This window comes from Podarcis raffonei, chromosome 15, assembly GCF_027172205.1.
Source record: "Podarcis raffonei isolate rPodRaf1 chromosome 15, rPodRaf1.pri, whole genome shotgun sequence".
In the NCBI taxonomy this organism is placed as follows: Eukaryota; Metazoa; Chordata; class Lepidosauria; order Squamata; family Lacertidae; genus Podarcis; species Podarcis raffonei.
In genome coordinates, this window is record NC_070616.1 from 10,681,571 (window position 1) to 10,696,191 (window position 14,621).

The 14,621-nt window shown below is 46.4% G+C and overlaps 1 protein-coding gene across 10 annotated transcripts in view; it reads right to left on the reverse strand.

Moving 5' to 3' along the window:
* Positions 1-14,621, reverse strand: part of AUTS2 (activator of transcription and developmental regulator AUTS2) — a 689,545-nt gene that overhangs the window by 453,127 nt on the left and 221,797 nt on the right. The gene's annotated exons all lie outside the window — the stretch shown is intronic.

Consider the following 14,621-nt stretch of genomic DNA (forward strand, 5'->3'; position numbering starts at 1 on the left):
GTGTCCAATGTTAGGTTTACTCAGAGGAGACCCATGGGACTTAATGAGCAGGGTTGTCTTAGGACCATTTATTTCACCTTATGCCCTTTATGTTTTATATCAGAGTCAGCCGGCGTGATGCTGCCCAGAAGTTTTTGACTACAGCTCCCATCGTCCCTCACCATAATGTCTGGAGCTGATGGGAACTGTATTCTAAAACATCTGGAGGGTACCACATTGGCTAGCCTTTTTAATATGTTTTCAAATTGTTTTAAATGTTGTAAGTCACCACAGGGAAATTCTGCCATTTGAACAATGGGTAAAAACCAAATGAAAATAATGGTGTTAACTTTCATTAACACACTCCATTTCTTCAGCCATTTTGTTTTTTGTTTTTTTTAATAATTTTTATTAACAGGCCAATCACATCATATTGTTCAAATCACATTAGTTCCAAATTATACAGCCAAATTTTAAATTTTTTGGGGGGTACCCATATATCAAGCTCCACACGAGTCCAAAATTCCGGCTAAGTCCAGACTTCACTTATTTTACTGCATTAATTAATCAGTCCTATCCAGTTCAGTCCAGATAGTTCTTTATATATTTTCTTCATCTTGTTGTTGTCGTACATTCCTTTCTTTGCGATCTCTGATGATTCTCATAAGCAGACTGAAAACTGGTTTCTCTGTGTGGGATTAGTCCAGGACAGCCCTGTTCAACACCTCCGTAAACAAAATTAATCTTCATTGTCTTTTATTTTTCCAGGCTAGCCGAATAAATAAAATAGATCAAGGGGCTCTGTCAGATCAAACTTCAGTTTCGTACTCCTTCTTTTTCCAGCATTCCTGATTCTTCAGCCATTTTGAGCTGTCTAGTGATTGGTTAACCTTCACAGGGTACAGAGGTGGGCATGGACTAATAAGTCAATTTCTATTTCCCTCAGTTTCTCATTTTTAAAATATTAATATTAGTTCACCACATTTCCACATCAGTTTGCTTCTTTGAAAAAGTTCTCATGAACATTCACCATCATTTTAATGTTTCTTTCTCCTAATACAGCCTTTCTCAACCTGTGGGTCCCCAGATGTTGTTGAACTACAACTCCCATCACACCTAGCTAGCAAGGCCAGAGCTCAGGGATGATGGGAGTTGTAGTCCAACAACATCTGGGGACCCACAGGTTGAGAACCACTGTCCTAATATAATTTCTGTACACAATTGTGCCCAATATATACTTTCTTTCTTTTTTTTTGCAGATCAATTTTCCCCAATAATAATCTTTTTTCAGGAAATTTTCAGTAACATATCCATCTAATACATGCATTTTTTTTGCACACATTATGTGACTGAAGAACCTTATTGCAAAATTCAAAGAACTGTGAATTTAGGAGGCTGTCTGTCTTTTGGTTCATGCTACGGCTTCAGGGAATGTTGATTAAGTGAATTCACTTCTAAATGTGAACTGAATCAAATTTCACCCCCCTTCCAAATGAAGGAGCTACCAGGTAAGAATCTGGATGCTCAGCCTCACAGCCTCGGAGACATTCTCATTTCCTGAAACCTCTCTTGCATCAGTGCCAATTGTAACACACTCAGTTAACAAATTACCTTGCCAAGTGACTTTCCCAGACATTGCTGGTGTCAACAAAATTAATGTGACATTTACAGCTATTTTGAGAGTAAAGACGAGACCGCTTACATTATACCATGGAACACAACACAAGACAGAATTATTTAGTTGACAAAATCTAATTAGGTGTAAATTATTGCCAGTTACGTGAATTATACAAGCTTTCACAGACATACTCAAACTCAAACTCAGAGCTCTCCGTGCTGAAATAATGTGTTGTTTGACTATTGGGTTTTTCCCCCCCTCCCCCAGGCTAAGATTCATAAAGACATAACAGTTAACAGACCAATGGTAATGAAATAATTTAGACAGCCAGAATGGTGTAGTGGTTAAAAGACTCAAACAAGGACCTGGGAGACCTGGGTTCAAATCCCCACTTGGCCATAAAGCTCACTGGGACCAGCCACTGCCAGGACCAGTCACTGTCTCTCAGTCTAAGCTACCTCACAAGGTTGTTGAGGGGATGAACCATATACACCAAGTTGACTGCCTTGAGAGGAAAAGTCTTCCATAGTGTGGACGATCCCTCCTCAGCTTCATCTAAAGATCTGGGCTCCTTGCCCCCAGACTGAACCTAACCCAGGACTTGGTGCAATGGTGGGGCCTCCAGGTCATCCTCTGATGAGGAATTCCTCACACCAAGACATGACATCTGTGTACAATCTGGTTGCCACTCACCAGCCGAAGTCACCTCCAAAGTAATATCACAGATCATTCATGAGTTGCATTCCAAACCACTTAATTCAAGACTCATCCGTTCAATGAATTCTCACTTGATGTGGGAACACGTCCTAAACGTGCTTGCCAAATTCGCCTCCCTGCCACCGCTAACCAGAGCAAAGTTTATCTCTCGACAAACGGTTCAGCAGCCCATTTGTAAGTGTAGCCATTTATTTCCAGTGCTGTAATTCATTGTTAAAAACCAAGCAGCCTATTTAAAAAGCATTCAAAGGGCCCTTTTCAATCAATTAAACCACTGTACTTTGACAAGCACTGAAAAAGGAGCATCAAGAGACAAGCGCCAACATTGGCAAGATCGAATAAGCAAGCAGAAAGATTGGCCGGGGCCACGGAGGGAGAGAAGATTGTCAATATGGATTATTGTTTTTAATAGTTTTGCTTTGCAACACAGATTCTAACAAGGCATATTCAGGCAAAATAGCTCCAGATGACAGCATGTGGATAGCACCAACAAGTGGAACCAGCACAATAAAACAGAAAAACCGTGATCATCAATACTCCCCCCCCCCCATCACTATATACTGGTGACATAACTACTTTTTAAAAATTCCTGTTGCTGGTAAATCACCATCCTTATTTTGGCAAGCTGGGTGTGCTTAATGTTAAGGGTGCAATCCAAACCCAAGATCTGCCAGGATGAGTGAAAGTCTGGACTAGGTGATTCTCCAGCTGAGCTGGCTAGGGCAACCCTGGCTGAAGTTCCTCATCCCAGCTTAGCCAGAGATATGATGGCATAAGTCCTCTATCCTGGCTCAGCAAGGATTCAGCCAGCTCAGTAAGTGGTGAGCTGGTACTGAGCCGCAGCCATGGTAGATCCTGAAAAAAAGGGGGCATTCTGGGGGCAGGGGCAAATGAAGGCTAACCGACACCCGAGGCGGGGGAACCGCCGGCTGAGCATGTGTTGCGCTGCTATGTACGATGCATGCATGGTGCCGCTACGTAGGGCACATGTGTGGCGTCGCTACATACAGCACATGCGTGCGACACTGCACATGCATTGTACATAGCGGTTTGCCACCGGTACCACTTGAATGCCATACAGATGGTGGCGGGATCCTCTGCTTGCAGCTGCAGCCATGAACGGAGGATCTTCCACATGCAGCTGCGGTGGCACAATGGCTGCTTGTGCCGCCATGCCCAGGGACAGCAGGGCAAGCACCCCGCGGGGTGCCTTCTTGTCACCCCCCCCAGACATGGCACCCAGGCTGCACTGCCCCCCACCCCGCTTGTGATGACACTGTCTGGGGGCATGGCAACGCAAGTGCAGACCCACCCATATGCCAAACTCTGTTCCTAGCTTGGTCATGTAACCAACAGCACAGCTGAAGTTACACTGGTCAGATAAAGCCCTCTGCCTGGTTCTGTGTAACCTCGCTTCTCACAGTGAGGGAACCACCAGAAGGCCCTCGGCGCTGGACCTCACTGTCTAGACTGAACGATGGGGGTGGAGATGCTCCTTCAGGTATACAGGGCCAAGGCCGGTTAGGGCTTGAAAGGTAAGCACCAACACTTTGAATTGTTCTCGGAAGCATACTCGTAAGTTACAAGAAAGGAGATTCCAACTAAACAACTTTCATGAACAAAGAAAGCTTTCAAGAAATTGGAGGACATGTTTCAGAATAATAAGAGTCTGATTTATGGCTAGATATACAAGTGCAGAGTACACATATTTTATTTCTTTATTATTAAGCTCATATCCCACCCATCTTCGCAAGGGAACCCAGGGCAACAAACCATAAATTAAGGAAACATTAAACAATCTAAAAAGAAATCTAGTACAAACACAGACTGGGGAAGATCTCCACTTAAAAGGCTTGTTGGAAGAGGAAGATCTTCGGTAAGCATCAAAAAGACAGTAGAAAAAGCAGCGCCTGTCCAATATGGAGCAGGGGGGATTTCCCAAGGGTCAATGCTATGATACTAAAGGCCTGATTCCTATATTGATAAGGAACCTCATGATCAGATGGTTTCTGCAGGAGGCCCTCATCTGCAGATGCAGTGATTAGCTGGGTATATAAGGGGCAAGGCAATCTTTCAAGTATCCTGACTCCAAACTCTATAGGGCTTTATACACCCAAACCAACGCCTTGAACTTAGCCTGGTGTATATAACACACAACATAATCTCTAACAGTGGTGGCAACGGCTGCCTTAGGTAATGAGCCTGGGATGGGTAAAAAATCACCCTTGCAAAGGATATAAGATTGCCCCTATTTTCATCTCTGAAATGTTGGGGAGGATACAGCGGGATTGACTAGATTATGCTTGGAGACTCTTCCAACCAGGGGGGGGGGTCAACTCGAATAAAATATTGTGGGGGCCCATGCAATCAATCAGCTGATACTCAGTAGTGGCACCAGCCCTGTGGAATGCCCTCCCACCAGATGTCAAAGAGAAAAACAACTACCAAACTTTTAGAAGACATCTGAAGGCAGCCCTGTTTAGGGAAGCTTTTAATGTTTAATGTTTAATAGGTTTTTGTATTTTAGTGTTCTGTTGGAAGCCGCCCAGAGTAGCTGGGGAAACCCAGCCAGATGGGCGGGGTATAAATAATAAATTATTATTATTATTATTATTATTATTATTATTATTATTATTATACGGTGCACACACACCATTTGAATGGCAACGCCCATCAACCTGGGGTGGGGCTGGCCCCCTCAAATATTTTATTGGTGGGGCAAAGACCCCTCAGCCCTAGGAGTTGGCTCCTATGCTTCAGATGTTGCTGAACACTCATAAGTCTCAGCCAGCACGGCCGATAGTCAGTTGTAGTGCAGCAACATCTGAAATGCCATATGGTAGACCTCCTTGTTCTAGAGACACCCTTAGCTTGGCCTTCCCAGTCTTCAAAGAGTAAAATGTTCAATTGGGCCTTGGGAAGAGATGGTCTTAATTTAACACCAATTAGATCCCAAGCAATAATGTACTTGCGATGGCATCCAAGGAATGTGTCCTACCAGTGCAAGAATTTACATTTGCACAATGGATATTACGGCCCCTAGGTGCTGGCTCTTATGCTTCCAGCTCTACAATTCTATGAAATGTAGGTCTTCTGAAACTGAATTTGGAGTTGGGGGGGGGGAGAGGGAGAGAATGGAAAGCTCCCCCGCCACATCTTCTGCAGTCTGCCAGTGCTCACCCCCAATTCTGCAGGCATCAGAGGCTGCCAAGTAATGGGTATGGTCGGAGCCGTCCCTTGAGCTCCTGCCAACGTTACTAACCCGGCTATTATCAGAGGCTTGACAAGCTGTGTCAAAGCAATCTGCTGAATGCCTTTGAGTGACAAGCGATCAATACCCTCCACTCTCGTGGGTCATCACAGGTGGCAGAGGCCTAAGTAATAAAACAGCCTTGGCTGCCTCCACTAACTTAAATGCTTCCCTGGCTGCAATATTTCTTTTCCTTTCCCTTCTCTGCACCCTGCACTGCGCCCGCTCCACTCCTGCCTAAATGCCTCCAGCTAAATTTCTCACAGATCGAAACTTGTGATGGGGAGACATGGTTCTGAGGAGTCGCAGTGTGCCGCCATTGAGGCTGGCTGGTGAAAACAGTGATGTACATCAGAGGACAGGAAGGGGGGAAGAGTTCGTAAAAAAACAAGCAAAAGGCAAGAGGCAAAGTTGTAATCTGCCAGCGCTGAGAACGGGAGCAGCGTGGTGCCACAAAGGAAAGCACATGGACAAATGAGGAGCAGCAGAAAAACTGCCCATTGATTGGAAAAGCCAGCATCCTGGGTTTTATACCTTTTCCAAGAACAGACCTCCAAGTGTCCCTATTTTCCAGAGACAGTCCCAGATTTACAGAAGCTGTCCCGTGTTTCTGAACTGAGCCTGGAATACCCCACTTTTACTTAGGACACCCCTATTTTCAGCAGGGTGTTGGAGGGTATGGAGTTATGTGACACCCCCGAGCCAAGGAGATAAGTAGCTATACAACCTTTAGAAGACATCTGAAGGCAGCCATGTATAAGGAAGTTTTAAGAACAATAATATTATAATGTTTTGTTATGTTTTGATATATGTTGGAAGCTGCCCAACATTGCTGGGGCAGCCCTGTCAAATGGGAAGGGTAATAATAATAATAATAATAATAATAATAATAATAATAATACAGTGGACACTTGGGTTGCCAACGTGATCCATGCAGGAAGCACATTAGCAACCCACAGTGTCCGCAACCCACTGCGACACGTCTGTGCACACGCGGGTTGCGATTTGGTGCTTCTGTGCATGCACACATGCCAAAACGCAGAAGTAACCCATTCTGGTACCTCCAGGTTTGGTGTGGTGTGCAACCAGAAATCGTGCAACCCGAAGCATCTGTAACCCAAGATATGACTGTAATAGATAAAGGTAAAGGGACCCCCGACAGTTAAGTCCAGTCGCGAATGACTCTGGGGTTGTGGCGCCCATCTCGCTTTAGAGGCTGAGGGAGCCGGCGTTTGTCCGCTCCACAGACAGTTTTTCTGGGTCATGTGGCCAGCATGACTAAGCCGCTTCTGGCGCAACAGAACACAGACACCAGAGCAGCGCACGGAAACATCGTTTACCTTCCCGCCGGAGCGGTACCTATTTATCTTCTTGCACTTTTGTCGCGTGCTTTCGAACTGCTAGGGTGGCAGGAGCTGGGACTGAGCAATGGGAGCTCACCCCGTCGTGGGGATTCAAAACACCAACCTTTTGATCTGCAAGCCCAAGGCTCAGTGGTTTAGACCACAGCGCCACCCACATCCCTAATAATAATAATAATAATAATGTCCTATTCCATTCGTCCAATGAAAATAGGGATGTCCTAAGGAAAAGCGGTACATTCTAGGTTTAAATCAAAAACTGGGACGGTTTCTGTAAATCCCCCTGTCTCTGCAAAATAGGGACACTTGGAGGGTCTGGACTATATGTGATTTTGGCTTTAGGTGTGATCCCTGGAATGTAACCCCTGAGAAAGTTGTGGGTTTATTGCATCTTTTCATAGCCAAGGCGAGGCTCTGGTCCACATCCACACTACAGCAGTCTTTGCTGGTCCCTGGTGGATGCAGAATGCAGGACTAGATGGTGGTGGTTGTTGTTTTCAAATCACTTCCAGCAAGGCAAGGACTTTGTAGTCAATCTGGAAGCAATCCGACAGTTTGCATATCTGTCTCAGAAACAGCTTAGCCCCACTTTCAGGTCAGCCCTGACCTGGTAGGTAATATTAAGGGTTTCAAGCCCCCGTCTCCTCCTCCCACCCCAGCTGTCTTGGCCTAAAGCAAGATGTTGCCAGCCTAAATAGTAATCATACCCGGTCGTAATCCAAGGCTTCCCTGCACCACAGAGAATTTGCAATAAGTGGGGATATATATATATATATATATAGGCACAAGAATTGCATGCAGTAGAGAACGGCTTCCATTAGCGCTATTAAATCGTCCTTTCAGCATAATTCTTCATCTGGGACTTATTCCAAAACACAAGAGTTAATGACACTAATATAAACCATCCCAACATACCATGTATTTCGTTAGCTCTTATTCCCATGACTAAATGGCTTTTTAATGCACTTTTATTTGCTGTGGTGGGACTGGGCTTTCCTGCTTTGCTGTAGTACAAAGCTGCAGTCACTCCGATTAACCCCCTCAGAGTCAAAGCAGCCGTCATACTGTTTCTCAGAGGGACCTCCAAAACCCATGGTGCAGGCATTGGGGGTGCTAAGGAAGACCCTCTTAAATTGGGAAGAGCCAAATTAAGCGGCAAGGGCCGTGTGGTCAACCTGTAATGAACCAAAGGAATGGAACATGGTGGGGTCAAAAAATGATGGGGTCAAGAAATGATAAAGGCATCTCTGCTGAATGAGATCAAAGGTCCATCTAACATAAGAATATAAGGACATAGGAATAGCTGGATCAAACTGATGGACTGTCTAGTCCAGTATCCTGTTCTCACAGTGGCCAATCAGATGCCCATGTATCTGGGTAGGAGAGCTGAAAATAATGCCAATATATTTCACACCTGGCAACTAATGAACCCTTTGGGTTTCAGATAGTACATGGGTAGACGAATCAAAAAGTCCCGGGAGACAAATTTTCATGGCCCTCTACAGCTAGGGCAGCTCATTTCCCAGAAGCAATGTATTTAGAGTTAACTCTGGAAGTGTGTACTCAATCCTGAGCAAACTAAGCCTCCTAGTGCAAAATATACATCAGCTCCTGCCAGCATGGCCAGTGGCCAAGGTTGATGGGAGTTGGAGTCCAATGACATAGGACCTGCCCTATTCCTGTGAATAGAATCCATTTTAACTGTTTTCAATTCTGAATTTAAATTGTTGTAACCAGCCCTGTGATCCACTGGTGAAGGACAGTTAATAATTAATTAATTAATTATCATCATGGCACCACTTTGGCCACCCCTGGCTTAACAAGTCTCAGCAATAATTACAATGACATCCTCTTAAGCCAGGGGGTGGGGATTTTTTTAATTTTTATTTTTAACCCAAGGACCTCATTCCTTATGTGTAATATTTTTCGGGGAGGGCACATTCCAGTACTAAGCCAGGGCATCCATCATGGTGCCTTCAGACCTTCCAAGTGTCCCTATTTTCCAGCTTCAGTCCCAGATATACAGAAGCCATCCTGGTTTCTGATTTCATGCCATAATGTCCCTGCTTTCATGGGAGAAATGTTGGAAGGTATGGAGTTATGTGACCCCCCGAGCTAAGGAGATAAGTAACTATGCAACCTTTAGAAGACATCTGAAGGCAGCCCTGTATAGGGAGTTTTTTTAAAAAATGTTTAATTATATTTTTTGTATATGTTTGAAAGCCGCCCAATGTGGCTGGGGCAACCCAGACAGATGGCTGGGGTATAAATAATAAAATCATTGTTGTTATTATTTATGAAATAGGACGTCCCTATTTTAATCAGAGAAATGTTGGAGGGTATGTGCCTTCCAGATATTCTGGTGAAGGCTGAAGCCTTATCCTTGCCAGGGAATCGTTTGCCTGCGTCCCCAGGGCCGAAGAGAGAGCAAAAAGCACCAGGAAAGATTCTTCTTTGGAGAAAAAAAGTTTTATTGAAATCTGTGCACAGAGGTGGCCAGTGGGATCGTTCCCAAAAGACTGGCCCATAGATACAAATAAACAAGCATCTTTATACCTGAGAGTCTGCCCATCTCTTCCCACCTCTTCAAATTCTCCAATCAGCTAGCAAGGTTAAGCTTATTTCCTTATATGGTATATAGCTATCTGGCTAGCTAAGCCCCCCTCCTTCCCTTGTTTGTGTGTTCCTCTCTTGCGTTACTGCAGCAAAGAGCATGTGCAGAGAGTAGTTCCTGGTTTGCAGAGCTCAAGTAATTGCAGAGAGGAAGTAGCTCCCAGCTTGCAAAGCTAAAGCAATTGCGGTTTTGTTAGCTGCTTAACCACAACTGCAGAAGTTAGCTTAGGTGCAGATAGTATTGAGATTAACCCTTTCAATTCCCTCCTCTTCTTTTGGACAACCTATCTCCTAGGTTCGTCCTGGTCTCTTGGGTTTATAATCCTGGGGGAGAACAATAAGGGCCATGATATTTTTATTTTTTTTTGCATCACACCTTGTAAGCATTGCACCAAGCAGGGTATACAGAGGCAAAAAAGCAGAAGGATTAACAGCGGCCCTGCTAATAATACCACAATATGCCTGAGCCAACTGCCATGAGGCAGCCAGAAATATAACCAACCCCATAGATCACCTCCTGTAGTTTTCAGCAGGTTCCTGGCTATCATTGTTTCCATGTGATCAATGGTGGCTGAAATGCTGACATTATTATACGGGACATATCTATTTTATTGCTGAAGGGCCCACTGATACTCGTGCTCTATCAGCTGCCTTGCTTCTTGGGAGGTTGTATCCCACCTCTCTGAGGAGGAGCCTATTATCTTAACCAATTTTCCCACCTGTCCCCGTGGATGCTTAATACTCTCATGATTTCCTCCCAACATACTGTATCCGAAAGGGGCTTCTCCCTCTACATATATTAACAGATACCCACAGGAATATATATATCCACCCTTGCAGAGGCCTGACACACGGCTGGCCCCAATATCAAAAGTCCTGGCGGTGCCTTAAAATTTGCTGGGAAAAAAAAGTCTCTACGTTGGGGACGCTGCCCGCGGGCGTCCCTCCCATCCACTTGTCCAGCCGTCTGGCGCTCTTCTGGAGATGGTTAGCTTCAGAGGATCATCAGGATTTGGTGTAACTGTCCAATCTAAAATAGCCTTCTTCACTTAAGTGTGGTGGACCCAAGGGGTGAGGTAACAGCAGTGGGCCTGGGTCCACCTGTTAAGAAAGAGACAAAATCTCGGGAGAGTTACTGCACATAATTATCAAACTGCACATTTTGACTAGCATGGGGGGGTTATTGCAAAACTGAGTGGACAAAGGCTGGTCCATTGTCAGATCCTATTGACCTAGGTAGTCCATAGCGGGGAATGATCTCCCTAAGCAGGCACCTGGTTACTTCAAATGCCTTTTCAGTTCTGGTGGGCCAGGCTTCAACCCATCCTGTATACGTGCAGACCACCACAAGCAGGTAGCGGTATAGTCCACAGCGGGGCAATTCAGTGAAATCCACAACAAGGTCTTCCATGGGTGCAGTTCCACTATGCTGAATCCCCGGGGGAGCTAAGGGTCCGGTTCTGGGATTATTCTTTTGACACAGCAGGCACTTCCTGGAAATCTGGGCTGCCAGTTGATAAAGGTGGGCTATGTAGAAGCACTGCTTCAGCTGTCTGGTTGTGGCATCTGGTCCCATGTGGGTGGACTCATGGTATCTCTGAGTAATCTGCCGAGAAAGGGACTCTGGAATCCATATTCTGTCATCATGAGTAAGGTACCATCCTTCTTTGGACATGGTCAGCCCCTGGGCATCTGCAGTGTCCCTCTCCTTTTGGTGTATATTGGCTTATCAGCGGTGTTCAAGATCCTTCCAGGGACCAGTGCTCCAATAACTGACGCGGGAGCTGGTTCTCGGGCTGCTTCCTTGGCCACCCTGTCTGCTAGTCGGTTTCCTCTGGCCACTTCTCCTAGTCCAGTTTTGTGTCCATAACAATGGATAACTGCCACTGCCTTGGGCTCCCATACAGCATCCAGAAGGTTCAATAAGGCTTGTGGGTGGGCCACCTGGTTTCCTCTGGAGGTAAGCAAACCTCTTTCCTTCCATAAGGCTCCATGGGCATGTAAAGTCAGAAAGGCATACTTAGAGTATAAATGTTTATCTTCTGTCCCTTTGCTAGGGTCAGGGCTCTGGTGAGCGCTGTTATTTATGCCAGCCGGGCCGACGTTCCAGGCGGGAGTGGCTGCACTTCGATCACTTGGTCTTCCAAGGCTACCACTGCATAGCCTGCCTTCCGCTGTCCAGCCTTAACAAAGCTGCTTCCATCCACAAACCATGAAGGCCAGTGGGGGTTTGCTTCATCTTTGAGGTCAGGCCTGCTAAAATATTCTTCATCATCTTTGCTTGGGAGAGGAAATAGGTACCCTTCATGTCAAGCAGAGCTGGGACTGCATGCGGGGTCACACAAACAGTGTCTTGGCCAAAAGTAAATTTGTCTGCTTTGTTCAGTAGGGTGGCTACTGCCACAACTGCTCTCATGCACGGCGGTAAGCCTTGTTCTGTAGGCGTCAGGCGCTCAGATAGGTATGCCACTGGCTGTTGCCAGCTTCCCAATTTTGGCACAAAACCCCTTTCGCTGTCCCTTGGTCCTCATCCACGAATAGAGTAAAGGGTTTCTCAGGGTTTGGGATGCCAAGCGCTGGGGCTTGCTGTAGTGCCCTCTTCAAATCCACGAAGGCTTGCTGTTGTTCTGTGCCTCAAACAAAGGGGTCTCTCTCAGTTCCTCTGGTTGACTCATGTAGAGGCTTGGCAATGATGCTGTAATTAAATATCCATATCCTACAAAATCCTGCAGACCCCAGAAAGCCACGGAGTTCTTTGGTTCTGGTATCAGGATAATAGCCTGCTTCCTTTCTTCACTGGTAACAAAAGGGTGTTCCACTATGATTGGCATTGCCTCAAGATCCTATGTTGGAGCAGTCGCTCTAGATGCACCCACACTCCTTCAGTCGCCCTTCGTGGGATGGGATACTTATTTACTACAACAGGATTGGCAAATGGCTTGGGCTTCACAATTATTGGTGGGATATTCTTTGCCATTCCTGGGGGGTTCACTTGTTCCAGAATACTGGCGGGGATGGGTCCCTCCTCTTCTTTTACCATCATGAGGCGCCAGTACTCCCTCAGGGGTGCCTCCACAACCAGTTCCCCAAGTGACATAATGGACATTGTGGCTTCTCCCGATGGCTTTAAAAGTAATTTGGGCTTGCAACTTTACCAACAAATCTCTTCCTAATAATAGAATAGGACATTCTCTCTTCCAGTGCCCTTCCTGTCGGCAGATGGCGCACTGATTCCTCCCCAGACGGCTTCGCCCTCCTCCCCGGGCACTTCCTCTTTTCTGAGGGGTGGGTGTGGTAGCCTGTAATGTCATCAACTTCCTTGTTTGATACTTCTCCTTTTTTCTCTGGGCCTCCTCATCTCTCTGATTGTAAGTGGTTTGAGCTATTTCCAACATCTATTCCAGCCCATGGCCGATGAACCCCTTATGCTTCTGGATTTTTTTCTTTTGGCGAATATCGGACGCTGCCTGAGCTACAAAGGCAGCCTTTATAATGGGGCGTTGGCAATATCATCTGGGTTCTCCTCAAAGGTAGGGTTCTAATTTCTCCAATTGCACACATCAGCACTTGAAAAAGGCACATGTTGGACTGTATAAGTGCATGGTGGTGCTTCCCCACCCTGTCCTGGGGGGCTGGTGGGTCATACACTCTGCGTAGAGGCATCATTGCAGTCCCACCCTTTTTCTGTGCCTTATGGGACTTATAGAGGGACGCCCTGGTTGCTGCTTCTATCCATTTCTCCTGCCATTTCTTCCCTTGTGTTGGGGAACACCCTGCTGCTGCCAACAAATGGGAACTAACATCCACTTCTTTCGCATAGGGTTGTACATACTGTTGCAATCTCAATTGTCTGATACTGTGTCCACATTTTTCCTTTCTTTGCTAACTCAATTAGTCCCTTCATAAACTCCTCATCATCCTCTTCCTCTTCGCTCTCTAATTCATCAACCTTGGAGGGTTCAGGCTGAGGGCCGGCTCCTCCCTGGTCCTGGGGCCCTGGGCCTGGGGGATTCACTAGAGGGGCAGTTGGTGGAGCATAGGGTGGCGGCGGTTTAATGACTTCCCCCTCTTCTCCTTCCGGCTCTGGTATCACCGGGGGCTTTTCTGACTTCCCTGCCGGTTGGACTGCACAAATTGTATTTTGTGGGGCGTCGCCTCGGCAGGCTTTCAGCCACGGTGGATTCTTTTCTACATTGGTTTTCCAGGTAGAAATATAAGGGATCTGGTCTGGGTGGACGTTCAAGATATTTTGATATAGTGGGTTGATTAGTTGCAAATTAAATCTGCCCTCCGAGGGCCAATTAGTTCCTTGGGTGGGCCAATCAACCTCACATAATGTCCTCATCCTCTCTCTTCTCAATTTGAACCCAATCATCATGCTTCGTAGCTGCTTTCCAGTTGGTTAAAAAGCATTTCAGAGGACTACGTTAGCTTGCCCCAGACCCCATTTTTTTTTCTTTTCAGATACTCCGCTCCTAACCGGGCTTAAGATCCTTTCACACACCAACCACTACAGACTGTGACTTGGCGAACTCTCGTTGCTAAGAAATGCACAGCCCTGCAATCGCTCGGCCAAGGGGACGCTAAGCCCCGGCCCACACTTGACAATTCAACCACTGGAGTATCTGACATGCAACATACAAAACACACCAAAATAATTCCAACATGCAACACACAAAACACACCAAAATAATTTTCCCTCTGTTTCCCCTTTCCCCAACCTTACTGGCGGCACTCTACTGCCACCTCTGTTTCCCCTTTTCCCTTTTCCCGTCCCTGTCTGGCGGGGCGGCACCTTATTGCCACGGCCAGTTCCCTTGTTCCTTTTCTGGCGGCACTCTACTGCTCACAGCCAGACCCTTTATCCCTTTTCTGGCGGCACTCTACTGCTCACAGCCAGGTGAAGCTGTCCAGGCTTCCTACCACGCCCTTTCCCTTAGGGTTACCTGTTCCGCTGCGGACCCCTCCTTCGGCCGTCCTCTTTTCTCCCTCGACCAGGTGTCTCACTCCGGAGCGGTGTGGTCGGCTCCCCCCACGAACAGGCAGGGGTGCGCACTTGGAGCCGCGAACGCCGGTCCGGGGC